This window comes from Helianthus annuus, chromosome 12 (assembly GCF_002127325.2).
Source record: "Helianthus annuus cultivar XRQ/B chromosome 12, HanXRQr2.0-SUNRISE, whole genome shotgun sequence".
Taxonomy (NCBI): domain Eukaryota; kingdom Viridiplantae; phylum Streptophyta; class Magnoliopsida; order Asterales; family Asteraceae; genus Helianthus; species Helianthus annuus.
In genome coordinates this window covers 95533734-95553178 of record NC_035444.2, presented here as the reverse complement: position 1 = coordinate 95553178, position 19445 = coordinate 95533734, and positions in this window count along the sequence as shown.

Here is a 19445-nt window from a genome sequence, read left to right as displayed (position 1 = left end):
GAGCACCGCAAAGTTTCTCTTTAAGTAACTGGAACGATGATTCTTGTTCATCTCCTCAGTCAAACTTTCTATCCTTTTGGGTCAAGGCGGTTAGAGGTTGTGCTATCTTTGAAAAATTCTCAATGAATCGTCGATAGTACCCCGCCAATCCTAGAAACTGACGTATTTCAGTTGGAGACTTTGGTGCTTCCCAGTTCTTTATAGCCTCTATCTTAGACGGATCGACATGAATCCCTTTCTTGTTTACTACATGACCGAGAAACTGTACCTCGCGAATCCAAAATTTGCACTTCGAAAACTTTGCGTATAGTTTCTCGTTCTTCAGCAATTCAAGAATAAGCCTTAAATGTTGCTCATGCTCTTCCTTTGACCGCGAATATATTAATATATCGTAAAAAAAAACGATCACAAATTTGTCCAAGTAAGGTTTGCACACGCGATTCATCAAATCCATAAATACAGGCGGTGCGTTAGTCAAGCCGAAAGGCATGACAAGAAACTCATAATGACCATAACCGGTTCTAAACGCCGTCTTGGGAATACTCTCCTCTTGAACTCGCAACGGATGATAGCCCGAACGCAAATCAATCTTCGAATAGAAACTAGAACCTTGAAGTTGATCAAACAAGTCATCGATCCTTGGTAAAGGGTACCTATTCTTGATAGTGAGCTTGTTCAACTCCCGGTAATCTATACACATACGGAAGGTTCCATCTTTCTTTTTCACGAACAAGACCGTAGCTCCCCAAGGCGAGAAACTCGGTCGGATGAAACCCTTGTCTAGCAATTCTTGAAGTTGGTTAGATAATTCCTGCAACTCTGACGGAGCTAAACGGTAAGGCGATTTAGCTACAGGGGCAGCTCCTGGGACCAAGTCGATGCGAAACTCGACTTGCCTTTGTGGGGGCAATCCTGGCAAGTCTTCGGGAAAGACTTCAGGGAATTCCCTCACAATAGGAATATCCTCAAGTTTAGGCTCCTCTGTCTTCTTATCAACTACGTGCGCCAAAAATGTGAAGCAACCCTTCCGTAGACATTTTTGGGCCTTCATGCAAGTAATAATTCGCAATGGGGTTCCACGCCTTTCTCCATGGACAGAAAGCGTCACACCATCGGATAGAGGAATACGAATTATCTTTTCATGACAAATCACTTCGGCATGATTTTTCGACAACCAATCCATGCCGACTACGACATCGAAGCTACCCAGCTGGACTGGCAGAAGGTCTATACTAAATTCTTGATTGCACAAGATCAACGTGCAACCCTTAACAACCTCACATGACTTAACCAACTTTCCATTAGCCAATTCAATAGAATAGGGTATATCTAATTTGCTTGACTCTAAATTCAACATACGTTTAAAGTCGGTAGATACGAAGCTAAGGTCGACACCAGTATCAAAAAGAATTGAAGCATAATGATTATTGAGAAGAAACGTACCCTTAACTACATTCGGGTCCTAATGAGCATCCTTAGCTCCAATCACGAAGGCTCGGCCCTTAGCTGGGTTCAACTTAGGACATTGCCGCTTGAAATGATCCTCGGCACCGCACTCGTAGCATCCTTTGTCCTTCTTTGGTAACACCACCCTACAAGTTTCCATTTTATGTCCTACCTTTCCACACCTTTTACACTTGGCACTTTCTGTGACAACCCTCACTAAACCAGGTATCCGTACGACTTAATTAATAATTAATTACTGCTTAATTACTGTGCTTACCTGAAATTGTGGATAAACTGCTACTTGAATGTTGATACATGTACATACTTGCATCATACTTTATTTACTGTCACTACATTATTTACATGCTGAACCTTAGTGACAAACATGATGCACAAAAGCACAGTAGCACAATGAACGGATAACCTATTGAACATGCCGATAAAGCCAGCATCAGGCATATACTGCCTCTAAGGCCTGTATGAGCCAGAAATATTTTACTACACCAATAGTGAGTGTAGGGATACAAGGGTTGTAGAACTGCGTCTCTAGGAATAAGTTACAATGACAGGATGTGCCTAAAACGTACTCAAGTACAAAATTCAGCACATTAACTAAAAATTCAGCTTTTGGTTAACTAATAAAGTGCCAAAACATGAGAAAAATATTACTAGACACTTTCCAAAGTGTCGGGAATAAGTTGTGTCACTAAAAATAATAATAACGACACTTTAAAGCTTTGTTTATCGCTTTAACGGATTACTATCCAACCGAACAACCGGACTATACCCGGAACATGAAAATATCGCCAATAACATTATTTATCTTTTTCTGAGCCAGTTGGGGTCCCTGAATACCCTAACACCCGCCATAAAGCACAACACACTAGTAACCGGGTTAATCCCTAAACTAACTAGATTAACCTAACTACATACTTAGTGTTTGGTTGGATTTGAACTAGAACCCCCCCCCTTAACCAACCGTCCCCAAGAGGGGGGACATACCTTGTCCTTCAAATGATTATTTTAATCTTCATGTTTAGTATCTAGAAAGCACATAATCCATTGGACCATAACCATTCTAATTGCCTATAAGTTCACCACTAAACTCATCATCTTTTCACTAACACAACATCACAACAACACTCTCCCTCTCTTCTCTAGAGCTCTCGGCCGAACCCCCTAACCACCCATCAATTTTGTCGAGTTTCATCATCACATTTCAAGACCATTCAAGCGTTAAGGATCACGTATAAGGAGGCTTGGGGCATTCGGAACTCAAAGGACCTCTTCTCGTTGCTTTTATCCTCTCATTTTGCGTCTAGATTCTTCCCTAGCCTCGAGCTAGTAGTAAGTTGCTTGAATCACCTTCTCGAACTATTTTAAGATGGTTAAAATGATATGTAACGGTTAAAACTCGTAAACATGCAAGATGAAGCATAAAAGTCTACTAAAAATGCTAAAAGTGATGGTTAAAAGCTTGTTTGTTGTGTAAATCTTGTAGTATTTGATTTGTGTAGTTATTTGGACCCGATCTATGTTGTGGTAGCTCGGATCATCGTTTAACCCGGGTTGGTCATGATCATGGATCATGACATAGAGTTGTTTTGGATGAAACAAGGGTTAAGTGATGAAACTCTACCACACACAAATCATGAACTTGTGTAAAATGATTTTACTTGTGAAATAGTGTTTAAAACTAGTAGATCTACGAATCTACAAGCGGTATTTTCAAAAGACCGAGTGTCAAAGAAACCAAGTTTTCTAAAGACGGATCTTACACTAACAAGAATGATTTCTAGAACACAAAAGTGTGTAAACACTTGTGTAGCACAAAGTTTCGACAAAATAACTATTTTTGTAAAAGTTGACGAGAAGTTGTAAAGACGGAATTTATCTAAAAACGAGGTTTTTTACGAAACCGGATTGATTTATATAAAGATCCACTAAAAGCAATGGGATTTACTTCATAGTTTCGGAAAACTACAAGTTCATGTAATTTATGCGATTTACATATTTATTGACTAGTTTGATGCGTTGAATATTGTTTTGGTTAAATAAGAAAATGGTTGATTTGATTTATAAAAGAAAATGATACGCTTGAAAGCGTGGCCACCTCCAGTTACAGAGGAAACTCTGGCGAAATATTTCTAAAACCTAACACTTAGAATTATTTCACTACAAGTGTTAGAAATATTTTTCGACTTGTTTCCAAATTATAGATTTCGCCACGACTTTATTTACAAAATATCGGAGGTGGGATTTCACAAAATTAAACGTGATAAATATATATTTAGTAAATATATTTTTCACAACGTTACTTGTCATTATTTGTGAAGATACATAAATATTATTTTTAGGGTAAAAATAATATTATCCAATGTTAACGAATCCAAAATAATACGAACGCTTTCACGATAAATATATAAGTTACACCGGTAATTATTATTACCACTCGATCGCTAAAAAGTAACTTACGCATTATTAAGAAAATATGACTGAACGCGTATTTTGTCAAGGTATTATTTTGGAAAATTTTATGTAATAGAAAATATAATATTTTTGAGAAGAATATTTATATTTTGGAGTTAGAAATAAAATATATTTTAAGTGAGACTTAATAATATATTTCAAACACACATGTATTAAATCCCCCATCCTTAGGAAGGAAAATGATTACAAAGTATATACAGAATGTAAACACAAAATAGTTGTCTAACTATTTCCCAAAAACTTAAACCATAAAGCTAAGGCACGGCCGTCCGTCTAATAGAGTTAGTACGTGTAGGTCGTCACAGAGCTGCTTGAGCAGGAGACATACTTGGTAGAGACGCCCCACTGTGAGTTCATGTCCCCCTTTTCTCTTAACTGTTTTCAGTTTTATAAACTGCGGGGGTGGAATACATGTTACTATGATTACAAGTACTTTATACATGGTGGAATACATGTTACTATGATTACAAGTACTTTATACATGGTATAGTTAGCGTAAGGAGGTTTACTACTTAGATCATGTGAGTGGGTAGGAGCAACATGAGGTCATTAATCCTCATGGTAGGACCGAGGGACAGGAGCGGTAGATCTATCTGGGTGTAGCGAGCCCAGCCCCAGGCCAAACTAGAAACGGACCTCGGGGTGACTTTGTGCCCGACGCATAAATCCGCTAGGTTTGAGTCTCCCTACTTGCACTTCACACATATCAATGGCCTTGCAAACCATTGGTGATCTCAATTCCCTTATTTGCTACATACCAGGATTGTTTATACATACAAAGGTTTATTTACTCACTTACACATGAACTCGCTCAACATTATTGTTGATTTTTCAACTTACATGTATTTCAGGGAATTAAAGGATCTGGCGCGGTATGACACGTTTTCCCGCTGCACTAGTTACGAGGTCATCCGGGTTTAGGGAATGTGACTCTTTCCTGGACAAGTCACAGTCCTTAAACTGTGTTTATGTTATGTTGATGTTTGTGTTTGTTGAACAATGTTTATGTCGTTAGGATGTGTTTCCGTTGAGACAATGTTATTGTATTAGGTTTTTAAGACTTAATTAAATGGATGATTTCGCATGGTTTTATTTCATATAGCTTTGTTATGGTTAAGCTATGGTATTAAGAAGTCACACCAAATTAACCACGCTTCCGCAAAGCCAGGGTGTGACAGCTTGGTATCAGAGCTCTGATCATAGCGAACTAGGATTCCTTCTCGAGTCTAGACTATGATCACTAGGGCTCTCACGAAAACATTTTTACTGCATACCACTTAAGTCCAGATCCAAAAAGTTTTTACAAACAAATGTTGAGCACATTTTATTTATTTATTATTTATAGGCTCAGTCTGGGAGGCTGAGGCTCAGTCTTAGAGGCTGAGGCTCGGTCTTGGAGGCCGAGGCTCGATCTAAGAGATCGAGGTAGATGGCTAGTGAGACTAGGAAGAGCAGTCTAAGAGGCTGGGAGAATTTGGCTAGTGAGACTAGGAAGAACAGTCTGAGAGGCTGGGAGAATTTGGCTAGTGAGACTAGGAGTATCAGTCTAGGAGACTGGGAGGCTAGTGGGACTAGGAGAAGTATTTGATTGCTTACTTGGTGACTAATGTGTTTACCTGATTATATGACTGATTATTTGTGCATGATTGTGTTTATGTTACAGACACATGGACTCGACCGGCACTGGTGATTCAGACACCACAGGCCCTAGACCTATAGTACCAGATGACCTAGAGTCTTCAGAGCGCGAGGTTCACACATCCGACGTTACTAGCACAGACGAGGATGACTTTCAACCCTTTGCATTACCTGATGGTGCTGATGAGCTCGCTGATGGCCCTTTGGCCGGGGACCTACCGCTTGTAGAGATCCCTGCTCCCATACCACTTGCTTCATATCCTGCTTACGATTTGCTTCTCGACGCCGACGTTGATGGCGACGTCGATCTGTTTGATGATGAGCCCTTAGAGGAGGATGTTCAGGGCGAGGCCCTACTTGCTGCTGGTGATCTTTTGATGATCGCAGATGCTCCCGCTGAGGAGTCACCTGCTCACTCACCGGTCCCAGACTCTTTCGAGTCTGTGGCTTCCCCACCTTCACACACACAGAGTGCGCAACACTTTTCACACGGTTCAGATCCAGATAGAGCATCTTCTATTGCCCCTGTACCTAGCTTTGCTTTCGACCATGATGACGAGGAGGATTCCGATCCTGTTTTTCCCCCAGGATTCGACCCAGATCAGGATATAGAGTTTATACCTATGGATCAGCCTATGGAGGATCCGGTCGACCCTGTTGACCCAGTTGATCCCATCGACCCTGAGTTTGATTTTGAGATGGCCTTTGATGATCCCGAGCCTGCCATGGCCCCTGAGCAGGTAGCCGCTCTAGACCTTGCGTTTGAGCATGACCCAGTTCATGCTGGCGCACCCATTATTGAGCCTGTGATTGCTGACCCACCTATTGATGATCACCATGTGGATGCTCCATTGTTGGAGGGCGATCATGTCATTGATGCTGATCACGTTGATCCCCCACTTATTGTTGATGCACCTGTTGACCCTCTTGTTGCACCCCACCATGATCCTATGCCTGTTCAGTTTGATCGTGCACTTTTTGAGGCGCAGATGGACCCACGAGATGAGCACGCCCAGCACGGGTGGATTCCTGCTAATGACGAGGTTCCACCTATTCCCCCTCAGATCACTGATACTCGTCACGTTGATACCTCCTTTTCATTCCCTCAGTTTACACCTCCAACGCGACCTGGAGAGGGTTCTTCGGCCCATCCCTTTGGACACGTGCCGACGTCTGTTCCCTATACGCCACAGTTTTCACCTGTTTTACCCCCTGTTTCTCCATTTCATATGGCACCTTTTGATCCAGCCAGCGGGCCATTTCTCTGGACGTCACCACCTGTTATGCCACCGACCGACCTCTACCATCCTTTCCACATGGGATACTCCATTGAGGATGTTTTGATGTCTTTTGTTGCCCAGCACGAGGCACACACGCGGCGCATTCAGGAGCTTGAGAGAGCTCAGCCGCCGACTTACCAGTGCCAGGGTCAGACCCACTCTCCTTTGTAGCACCCTCGACCCTTACCACCAGATTATGCTGCACGCCTCTTTGCACTATAGCAGCAGGTTGCCTCTTTCTTGCGTACCCAGAGAGCTATGGAGGAGGACTGGCTCCAGTTGCGTCGTTTGTTCTACACTCACTTTCCCCCTCCTCCACCGCCATCAGTGTAGAGCTCTTCAGTATCGTATGGGTGGACGCTGGTGAGAAGACGGCCATTGCTTTTAACTGCACAACATTTTTGGAGACTACATTATGATTCTGACTTTTGTTGACATGTATTTGATGTATTGGCATTGATTTGATATAGTTTTTGGACTGGGGTGATGTAGCCCTTAGTCGATTGATGTTGTATGACACTATGATGTACTTGTACACTTACTATGTGGTCTCGATATATGGCAATCGCAGTATTCTCATCATATTTGATGTTTGATTGATATTTGTAACATGGGATGTTATGTGGATGATATATTGATAACATGAGATGTTATGTATTATTACTATCATTATATACGTACGCTTTATTATGGCCTGACCGACGTAAACCCATCTTTTAGAAGATGCCGCCGAGACGTCAACAACCGCAAATGCCTACCAATCAGGCAGGACTCCAGCAAATCATCACTGCTGCCATCGCACAATACGCCGCCTCTCAAGGAGGGACTAGTGGAAGCAACTCGGGCAATACTGGCAACAACAACCCACCTCATGGTAATACTAAGTCATTAAGACATACCATGACCTAATTGGATATCTATAGCAAAGATGCTAATGCCATTCGCATGTTATAATGTATGTGCAGGGTGCACCTATAAGCAGTTTCTAGACTGCAAGCCGGTCAACTTTGATGGCACAGGAGGTGCTGTCGCCTTTGTCCGTTGGGCTGAGAAAACTGAATCTGTTCTTCGCATGAGCAAATGTGCACCAGACCAGCAGGTCACCTATATCTCGGGGCTATTCTTGGATGGAGCCCTATCTTGGTGGAATTTGCAAGTACAGACACTTGGTGAAGCTGCTGCCTACGCGCTAACCTGGACCGAACTGAAGGAACTTATGCGCAAAAAGTACTGCTCTCGCGCGGAAATCCAAAGATTGGAGACTGAATTCTGGCATTTAAAGATGGAAGGTCCAAAGATCGCAGAATATGTTCAGAGGTTCCATGACTTATCGCATGTGGTACCCTACATGGTCACTCCAGAGTTCAAAAGGATTGAACGCTTCATTTAGGGATTAGCTCCTCAAATCATAAGCATGGTGACCTCCTCCAAGCCTGCGACAATTACTAAGGCGATTGATCTGAGCGTAGCTCTCACTGAGGAAGCCATTCGCCTGAACAAGTTCGATGATGCCGAGCCTAAGAAGAAAGAGACTCACGTCGAGTCATCAGGAGGTAACAAGCGGAAGTTCTCGAACTTCAAGCAAGGCACCAACGGGGTGGTTAAGAAAGGAGAGACAAGCATGCCAGCTCAGGTTACAGCTGGTAGTGGAAAGAAAGGAAAAGGATATATGGGCACCCAGCCCAAGTGTAATACCTGCCAACGACATCATTCTGGCCATTGTACTGTGAAAGTATGCGAAGCTTGTGGAAAACCTGGCCACTTGAAGGATTCTTGTTGGGCCATTGTTGGCCAGGAGGCCAGGGAGGATTCGGAAACAGAAATAATAACCGGGGTGGGAATGGAAATCGCCCACAAGGAAACAATGGAGGTAATGGGAATCGAGGCAACAATGCTAATCAAGCGGGCGCTGTGAATCGCAACCAGAGGAATAATCAAGCTGGTGGAAATGGGCAAAGACCCGGATGCTTCAACTGTGGTGATCTTATGCACTACAAGAGGAACTGCCCAGAGTTAAACCAAGCCCGGGGAAGAGTGTTTAATATTAAAGCGAGGGAGGCGCGCCAGGATCCCAATGTCATTACCGGTACGTTCCCTATAAACCAACGCTATGCATCCGTTTTATTTGATACTGGCGCCGATTATAGCTTCATGTCGTTAGAATTTAAGAATATGCTTGGTTTAGCCGGTAGTAAGTTAGACATTCCATACTCAATCGAATTGGCTAATGGAAAGTTGGTAGAAGCCAATGAAGTTATCAGAGGTTGTGTGATCGAATTAGGAGAGCATGAGTTTGCTCTGGATCTACTACCAGTCCAGTTGGGAAGCTTCGACGTGGTGGTAGGAATGGATTGGTTATCAGGCAACAAGGCAGAAAGAGTTTGCCATGAAAAGGTCGTTCGTATCCCAACCGAAGATGGCGAAACAATTGTGGTTCACGGAGAGAAGCGTGATACGCCGTTAAGAATTATCAGTTGTCTGAAAGCGCGAAAGTGCTTACAGAAGGGATGTGCTGCCTTCCTGGCACACATCGTGGATAAGAAAGCCGACGAACCAAAGATCGAAGACATCCCTGTCGTGAGGGAATATCCAGAGGTCTTCCCAGAGGACTTACCTGGACTGCCACCTCTGAGGCAAGTAGAGTTTCACGTCGATTAGTTCCAGGCGCCGCGCCTGTGGCTAAGGCACCCTATAGACTTGCTCCGTCTGAGATGCAAGAGCTGTCGACACAACTTCAAGAGTTGTTAGACAAGGGATTTATCCGACCAAGCTTCTCGCCTTGGGGAGCTCCAGTTTTGTTTGTCAAGAAGAAGGACGGTAGTTTTCGAATGTGCATTGACTACCGAGAGTTGAACAAGCTGACGATCAAGAATAGATACCCTCTGCCAAGGATTGATGATCTGTTTGACCAACTGCAAGGCTCAAGCTTTTACTCTAAGATCGATCTTCGATCTGGATACCATCAGTTAAGGATACAAGAGGAGAGTATCCCAAAGACAGCCTTCAGAACTCGTTATGGACACTACGAGTTCCTAGTTATGCCGTTTGGGTTGACAAACGCACCAGCAGTCTTCATGGATTTGATGAATCGAGTTTGCAAGCCGTACTTGGATAAGTTCGTGATAGTGTTCATCGATGATATCTTGATTTATTCAAAGACGAAGGCTGAGCACGAACAGCATCTAAGAGCTATTTTGGAGCTACTGAAGAAAGAACAGTTGTACGCCAAGTTCTCTAAGTGCGAGTTTTGGCTACGAGAAGTACAATTCCTTGGACACGTGGTAAATGGAGATGGAATCCACGTGGATCCCACCAAGATCAAAGCAATTAAGAATTGGGAAACGCCAAAGACGCCAACCGAGATTCGACAATTCTTGGGTTTGGCTGGCTATTACCGAAGATTCATTGAGGATTTTTCAAAAATCGCTCAACCATTGACGCTTCTCACGCAGAAAGATAAGAAGTTTGATTGGGGAATCAAACAGAAAGAAGCGTTCCAGATATTGAAAGATAAGCTCTGCAATGCGCCAATCTTAGCACTGCCAGAAGGTACCGATGATTTCGTGGTATACTGTGACGCATCACGTCAAGGTTTGGGTTGCGTGTTGATGCAACGCCAAAAGGTTATAGCTTACGCATCGCGTCAACTGAAGGTACACGAAAAGAATTATACCACGCATGATCTGGAACTCGGCGCAGTGGTTTTTGCTTTAAAGATCTGGAGACACTACCTTTACTGTCACGACCCCTGACCCCATCCTGGACGGAATCGGGAGCCGCGAGCAGTCCAGTGGTACCGGTGATTATTTTTGAAAAACATTGCAGCGGAAATTTCATCAGGACCGTGAGTTAGGAAAAATATCAGAGTTTAGAAAACACCGGATTTTATTTATTAAATAGATGGGATAAACCCATGTTTTATAATGGTAGCTTTTTAATAAAAACAATATTTCTTAATTTGATTTAATTAATAAAATAAGCCACTTCTTGAAGTCTTTTAGTGCCGGATCCAATCCTTACTCCAATCTACTGTAATTACCTGAAACGCGTTTTAAAAAGGTTTTGTCAGCGGGAAATACTGAGTGAATCATCCTATTTAAAATGACTCGTTTATTATAATTTACAGTATTAAGAGTTTTTACATATGTTTCTGATATCTACCAACTACCCACAGTATTTGTCACTCGACCGGATCTGTGACTATGGTCATATCACCATTGGCTGCCCCAATGAATGACGTATATCACTTAATTTTAGGTTCGCCCACCTAAAGTGATAGAAACAGTAGTAATGTGCACAATACCCCACATACTGGCTGTAATTTGGTGATTACATAAACTTAATCACTGTAATTTATAATTCTGAAAATAATTTGGAGTATTGTAAAACATTTGATAAAAAGAGAATGACTCACATTATAAGCATGCAGTATTGAATAAACAAGCTTCATGATTCAGATTCTTCTGAGAACTGGTATCTATTTTGATTGTAAGTGTATGGGGTAGTGTTTATCCTATGGATAAGCCTGATAACCTAATTTAAATAATAATACACACGAAACTAGGTAATTAACTAATACAGCATTTATCATGAACTCACGAGATCAAATTCTCACAATGAACGACAAAGTGCGATACTTAAACATCCATCGAATTAACGACGAACGACAAAGTATAACCCTAATGTGGGCGGCACTTAAACATTCATTGGATATAATGATCGGTCGGAAAATGAATCGTAATAGTGATCGAGTTAATACCCTGTATCGTAGCAGAATTCGAGCTAGTGTGTGTTTGGTAGTAATCAGAGAATATCTCAGCGTATATTTGGAGTTTTTACGTCGTTTCAGTGTCCAAAATCGAGTGCCAATGTCTGCTATTTATACACAAAAATTGGACATGCTTACGGACCGTAAGCCTCATCCCTTACGGTCCGTAAGGGACACGAACCTATTATAGGGTAGCCCTCTACACATGTAGCTTTGCTGAGTTGACAGAATAATAAAATTAAATTTTGACAACGAGATTTTAAGATAATATCGAATGGGAATTGTCCCCCTCTGAGTTTTAGGGGCCCAGATCCTGATTCTGATTGTTATGAAAATTTTAGGATTTGTGCAGAATTATTTGGGTGTCTCAACTAGGGTTTCCTATTGGGTAATTAAAATAATAGATACGACTTTTGATGAGATTTGTTTACAAAATAAAATAATAAATAATAGTTTTGGATAAATCACAAAAAGAAAATAAAACGATGAGAAAAGAGAATGGACCCACTTTATAACTTTAGGGTTCAACTAGAAAGACTCCTGGTATAAATTTTGGGTATACTTTTGGGCTATTAAAAATATATATTGCACTTGTGTTAAGTATAGTACCCCTAAATCAACCTTGTCCCGATGTCCCAAGACAGAATCCCAACGAACTTAGTCGGGCAGAGCCCTGACATGCGTTATGGGACTCAGATCAATCGGAAAGGGTAGCGGTGATCGGGAGTTACAATACTTAAAACGAGACAGGGTTTTATTATTATTATTATGGGTTAATAAAAGAAAGAAAGAAAAATGAATTTAGAGAAGGAGATGGGAAGGCTGGCGAAATCTAGAGTAGAAGAAGAAAAGAATGAACAAATGTTATAATGAAAGGTAACTCCTATTTATAGTAACTTTCATATGTCCACAACCTTCCACGTATACCTTAATAATTTTTTTATGTTTTGAGTTCTCCTAATATGCATACACACAGGACACGTTCACCATGTAGAATTCTAAAATTTAAATACTATTTTAATATTTTATTTTGATTCTTTGCTATTATCTCGATATACACCCATATAATTCTAACAAAATTTCAAATGTTAAGTCTAATTTTATTATTTTATTCTTATAATTAATTTACCTGCTTTACTTGTTTGGCGTTTATAACTTCTAAGATATGACGTTTTATAAAATAATAAATATGTCATTAGAACGAGAATATTTTTGTCTACATTTTGAACCAAGTTTTATTAAAAATAGAGTAGGTTCAAATATAATGTATTTTTATAGTTTAATTATTAAATGGTTCCTGGGTCCGACTAGGTATTTCATATTTCTAATATTTAACTTACCTGTAAGCTACCTGTCTAATAATATAAGTTTTTATATACTTTTATTTTTATTAGACAGGTCACCTATATCCAAGCCAATTTAATTAGTATAATATTTCAACCAACTATATAAAATAGTGTTTAAAACTATTTAGGTTGAATATTTACAATAAACTAGTTACTAGTGGTTAATAAATTTAACCAAACCTATAATTCTTTATATAAAAATAGGAATGTTACATCCTCCCCACCTTGTTTTAAATCTCGTCCTCGAGATTTGGGTTACGATATTTCTATGTCATGTTTTAGTCAATAAAAATAATATTAAGGTAGATGACACAGAGTTAAAATATCAAATTTTGTGAATATGGGTTGTATCATAAGTAAGATTCAATGGTTCAAATGAATTCGTCCAAGAAATTGATGACAAATGAATGAGATGAAATGATATAATTTCTAAGGTGACTAGGTTCAAGCCAAAAGATATGTGGTCAATAGATATTTAAAATAAATGTGAAGGACTTTTAGAATCAATAAAAATTCTTTGTCAAAAGAAAGCTTACTGATTGGCAACTGAGGAAGGTTTAGAATTGATGAAAGCATGAAAAATGATTTGTCAAATATTGAAGTATGAAAAATCGATGTGCTGAGATAAGTGAATTGCAAAGATACACCAAAAGACAATAGAGTTAGTGTATCATTGTTTAGAGTTTTCAAGTTGTTTTAATTATGAAACAATGTGATAGTATATTATTAGTGACTATATTTTTCATACTATGTCATAGAGATGGAAATATAATAAGAACAAGTTGTTTTGGCATGACCAACTATTATATTATATTACTAAAGCAAATGTAATATATATTATTTGTTTCACATTATATGTAAATGGTTACCACTTTCAAATAAATATTATTTTAGTATTTTTACTATACTATGTAAAATAACTATGTAATATAGGTTACAAAATACTGTAATGAAGTTATTACATTTACAAAATATTTTAGTATTATGATTTTGTAAAAGAATCACTATTATTTATAACGTTAAATGAAAGTTGTAAATAAAGGTGTAAAAATATTTATTGTACAAAAGTATTTGTTAAATATTTTGTAAATATATAACACTTAATGTGTCGATTCTATGTGATTACTTATTTTTTTATTTTGAAATCATATAACGTTGTGAAATGTATTTACAAATGTTGTAAATAGGTAAAAACGGAGACTATTCTTTATATATTACAAGGTTCTCCTAATTCAACGTAGTTGATGATTATCATATTATTCTTATATGGTTATTTTCTTACCAGAGTGTTATGGTACATAGTTACCACAAAACATGTGATACACCATTATTTATATAATTTTATTTGTCTCTCTAATTTTTGTATTGTGTTATGAAAATATGTTTTCTCTTTACAGTACAAAGTATATATTTATATGTATATATTTTCATATATAATTAAAATTTACTAAATAAGTATGATGACTTTAATTTATATATGTTAACTAGTTATTATCATGGTTGGATATTGGTTAGTGCTGCCTTGTTTAAGCATAGGTGGTCAGTCCATGCCTAACTAAGCCTAGGCTATTCAATATATGCCCCTGTTAATAACCCTAGTATTTTAAAATAATACTAACACTATTAATATATTATTACTAATAATAAAACTAATATTAATTTCCAATAATAAATGACTAAACATAACTTAAATGGGAGTATATCTCAAACAAAATTTTATACGTATAATTTCTTTACCCTTAATGGTTTAACAAGAATATAGGAATACTATATTTGTAAATAAGGTAATTTGTATAAGTTTCCATATATAATCAATAAAATTTTTATTTATATTCATAATGTTTATCGATTAATGATGATAAAGCAAATAAATATTACGAAAGGCTCGATTGATGTTGTAAGGACTATTAAGAGATATATTGAAATATAAAATGAATTTGTGTATTATTATCTTAGCATACGATTGTGTTAAGATTGCTTGTGTAGAATAAATCAACAAAGCGGATTCAAAATAGATAAAAAAAAATAATTAGATCCGAGATTAGCGCAAGCTTCAGATTTTGTGAAAATGTCACTACAAGGTGATCGTGATCAAAGAAATAATTTAGTAAAGTCGAAAGCGAAGAAAGCATGTTATAGTTCAAGAGAATCGAAGTGCTTGTTGGGATTTATTTTGATTTTGAATATGATGGTTTAAAATATCATATGGGACCTTAAATTGAATATGTATTGCGAGCAAGTTAACTGGGTTTGGATAAAAACGAGTTTTAATAAGGAAGTTCGGACATGATCACAACAGAAATCATGTATACTCTTCAAAAGAAAATCGAGTTTTTCAAGAAATTCATTGATTCGATATTAAAGAGTCATCGCTTTGTAAAAACGCGGTTTACAAAAAAATCAAGTATAGCGAAATGATATTTGAGCTTTTGATAAAACAACAAATTGGAATGATGCCCTCTTATGGTCTTCATAATTCAAATGAACCACATGCGTAACAAACAGTGCATGTGTAGCGTGTGGATTTATCAAGAAATGAAATGAATCAATATTTGCTACTATGAAAGAAATCTTTATGGTATGATGATCATTAAAAGAAGTAGAAACACGAAAGTCAACTTATTTATAGGCAGAAGTCAGAATTGCAACGAAAGAAATATAAGAACTTTATCTGAAATCTCGTGTGATAACCTTTGTTAAGTGACATTACCAAGGAATGTCGAATGAAATGAAATGAAATAGGGGATTTGCAAAGGTAGATGATTTCTTTTGTAGTGCCAATAATTATGACTATAATTAGACTGTGCACCGATGGTTGTGAAATATTGTTCCAACGTACCTCAGCGATATTGTGATCGTTTGTAAGATCATGTGGCAAAGTGCCACTTTTTTTATTAGGAGTTCTTTTACTGACGGAATTAGTATTGATGTCATCATGCCTAATTTATATTTTCCAAAGGTCTTGCCTTGGAAGTCATGGGTGATAAACTTCGACGTCCGTGGATATAATTTAAGTTTTATGTGTTTTCTTGTGCATTAGCACAACTTTAGATGTTTCTTACTTGCGTTAATAGTTTATGATAACGCATTGGTAATTCTTATATTTTTGATGGTGTTCCAATTTATAGAGTTTCCATTGTTTATTTTGTCACACGAACTACGAGACAAATGATCAAACGAAATAATGTTTGATATCGGAAAAGAGATTCCTAATAAAGAAATCTAGACACATATGCTTGTGTTTTATTCCTAATCGACTTTTGGAATTCCTTATAGATATACATATCTATATAATCATATATTCCACATGCTGTAATATACATACCCTCTATAAGGTCAATGTATTTAGCAGATTCTTATTTCCAAAAACAAGTCAGATATCTGGTCATGATATTATTTAGGGAAATCTTGTCACTTGTTTGACATATTATGTACCCCGTCTTATCCGGTTCGCACCGGAGAGGTAATCTCAGTATATCCGGACAAGATGGAGAGTCTGCTACTCTATACCCAGTTTTGCTGGAGAAAAATTTCTATTTCCCATAAATAGTATCTTTTCAAGATTTTTAAAAGTGCCTCTTTTATTAGGGCTTTTATCCAGAATTAAGGAAATTTGTATTTCCCTAACATATCTTATTCTCGACCAAATAATATCAATAAGCAAGAAGCAATTACGTGCTATTGCCTCCAAATCGTCATTTTTATGGAATACCAATATCCATTACATTGTACTTATATAAGTAATTTTACCTTAAAGTTTATTTAAGGCAAAATTCTTAAGTTCAAGTCTAAATATCATCCGGAGTGCTATCAGATAATATTAAGCTTTTAATTTTCCGTTTAAACGTAGGTATTATTATAACACCTAATTGCGTAAACAAGTAGCTTAGCTTATACTAAGGCATCTTTTCTTATGTTCAAGTCTAACTGCTATCGGCTGTGCTATCATTTAACAGTAATCTCCTAACTCTTTTTATTTAAGTTTAAGTATTATTATCACAACACTTATAGGCTTAAAGCAGTGGCTCTGATACCACCTTTACTGTCACGACCCCTGACCCCATCCTGGACGGAATCGGGAGCCGCGAGCAGTCCAGTGGTACCGGTGATTATTTTTAAAAAACATTGCAGCGGAAATTTCATCAGGACCGTGAGTTAGGAAAAATATTAGAGTTTAGAAAACACCGGATTTTATTTATTAAATAGATGGGATAAACCCATGTTTTATAATGGTAGCTTTTTAATAAAAACAATATTTCTTAATTTGATTTAATTAATAAAATAAGCCACTTCTTGAAGTCTTTTAGTGCCGGATCCAATCCTTACTCCAATCTACTGTAATTACCTGAAACGCGTTTTAAAAAGGTTTTGTCAGCGGGAAATACTGAATGAATCATCCTATTTAAAATGACTCGTTTATTATAATTTACAGTATTAAGAGTTTTTACATATGTTTCTGATATCTACCAACTACCCACAGTATTTGTCACTCGACCGGATCTGTGACTATGGTCATATCACCATTGGCTGCCCCAAAGAATGACGTATATCACTTAATTTTAGGTTCGCCCACCTAAAGTGATAGAAACAGTAGTAATGTGCACAATACCCCACATACTGGCTGTAATTTGGTGATTACATAAACTTAATCACTGTAATTTATAATTCTGAAAATAATTTGGAGTATTGTAAAACATTTGATAAAAAGAGAATGACTCACATTATAAGCATGCAGTATTGAATTAACAAGCTTCATGATTCAGATTCTTCTGAGAACTGGTATCTATTTTGATTGTAAGTGTATGGGGTAGTGTTTATCCTATGGATAAGCCTGATAACCTAATTTAAATAATAATACACACGAAACTAGGTAATTAACTAATACAGCATTTACGATGAACTCACGAGATCAAATTCTCACAATGAACGACAAAGTGCGATACTTAAACATCCATCGAATTAACGACGAACGACAAAGTATAACCCTAATGTGGGCGGCACTTAAACATTCATTGGATATATTGATCGGTCGGAAAATGAATCGTAATAGCGATCGAGTTAATACCCTGTATCGTAGCAGAATTCGAGCTAGTGTGTGTTTGGTAGTAATCAGAGAATATCTCAGCGTATATTTGGAGTTTTTACGTCGTTTCAGTGTCCAAAATCGAGTGCCAATGTCTGCTATTTATACACAAAAATTGGACATGCTTACGGACCGTAAGCCTCATCCCTTACGGTTCGTAAGGGACACGAACCTATTATAGGGTAGCCCTCTACACATGTAGCTTTGCTGAGTTGACAGAATAATAAAATTAAATTTTGACAACGAGATTTTAAGATAATATCGAATGGGAATTGTCCCCCTCTGAGTTTTAGGGGCCCAGATCCTGATTCTGATTGTTATGAAAATTTTAGGATTTGTGCAGAATTATTTGGGTGTCTCAACTAGAGTTTCCTATTGGGTAATTAAAATAATAGCTACGACTTTTGATGAGATTTGTTTACAAAATAAAATAATAAATAATAGTTTTGGATAAATCACAAAAAGAAAATAAAACGGTGAGAAAAGAGAATGGACCCACTTTATAACTTTAGGGTTCAACTAGAAAGACTCCTGGTATAAATTTTGGGTATACTTTTGGGCTATTAAAAATATATAATGCACTTGTGTTAAGTATAGTACCCCTAAATCAACCTTGTCCCGATGTCCCGAGACAGAATCCCAACGAACTTAGTCGGGCAGAGCCCTGACATGCGTTATGGGACTCAGATCAATCGGAAAGGGTAGCGGTGATCTGGAGTTACAATACTTAAAACGAGACAGGGTTTTTTTATTATTATTATGGGTTAATAAAAGAAAGAAAGAAAAATGAATTTAGAGAAGGAGATGGGAAGGCTGGCGAAATCTAGAGTAGAAGAAGAAAAGAATGAACAAATGTTATAATGAAAGGTAACTCCTATTTATAGTAACTTTCATATGTCCACAACCTTCCACGTATACCTTAATAATTTTTTTATGTTTTGAGTTGTCCCTAATATGCATACACACGGGACACGTTCACCATGTAGAATTCTAAAATTTAAATACTATTTTAATATTTTATTTTGATTCTTTGCTATTATCTCGATATACACCCATATAATTCTAACAAAATTTCAAATGTTAAGTCTAATTTTATTATTTTATTCTTATAATTAATTTACATGCTTTACTTGTTTGACGTTTATAACTTCTAAGATATGACGTTTTATAAAATAATAAATATGTCACTAGAACGAGAATATTTTTGTCTACATTTTGAACCAAGTTTTATTAAAAATAGAGTAGGTTCAAATATAATGTATTTTTATAGTTTAATTATTAAACGGTTCCTGGGTCCGACTAGGTATTTCATATTTCTAATATTTAACTTACCTGTAAGCTACCTGTCTAATAATATAAGTTTTTATATACTTTTATTTTTATTAGACAGGTCA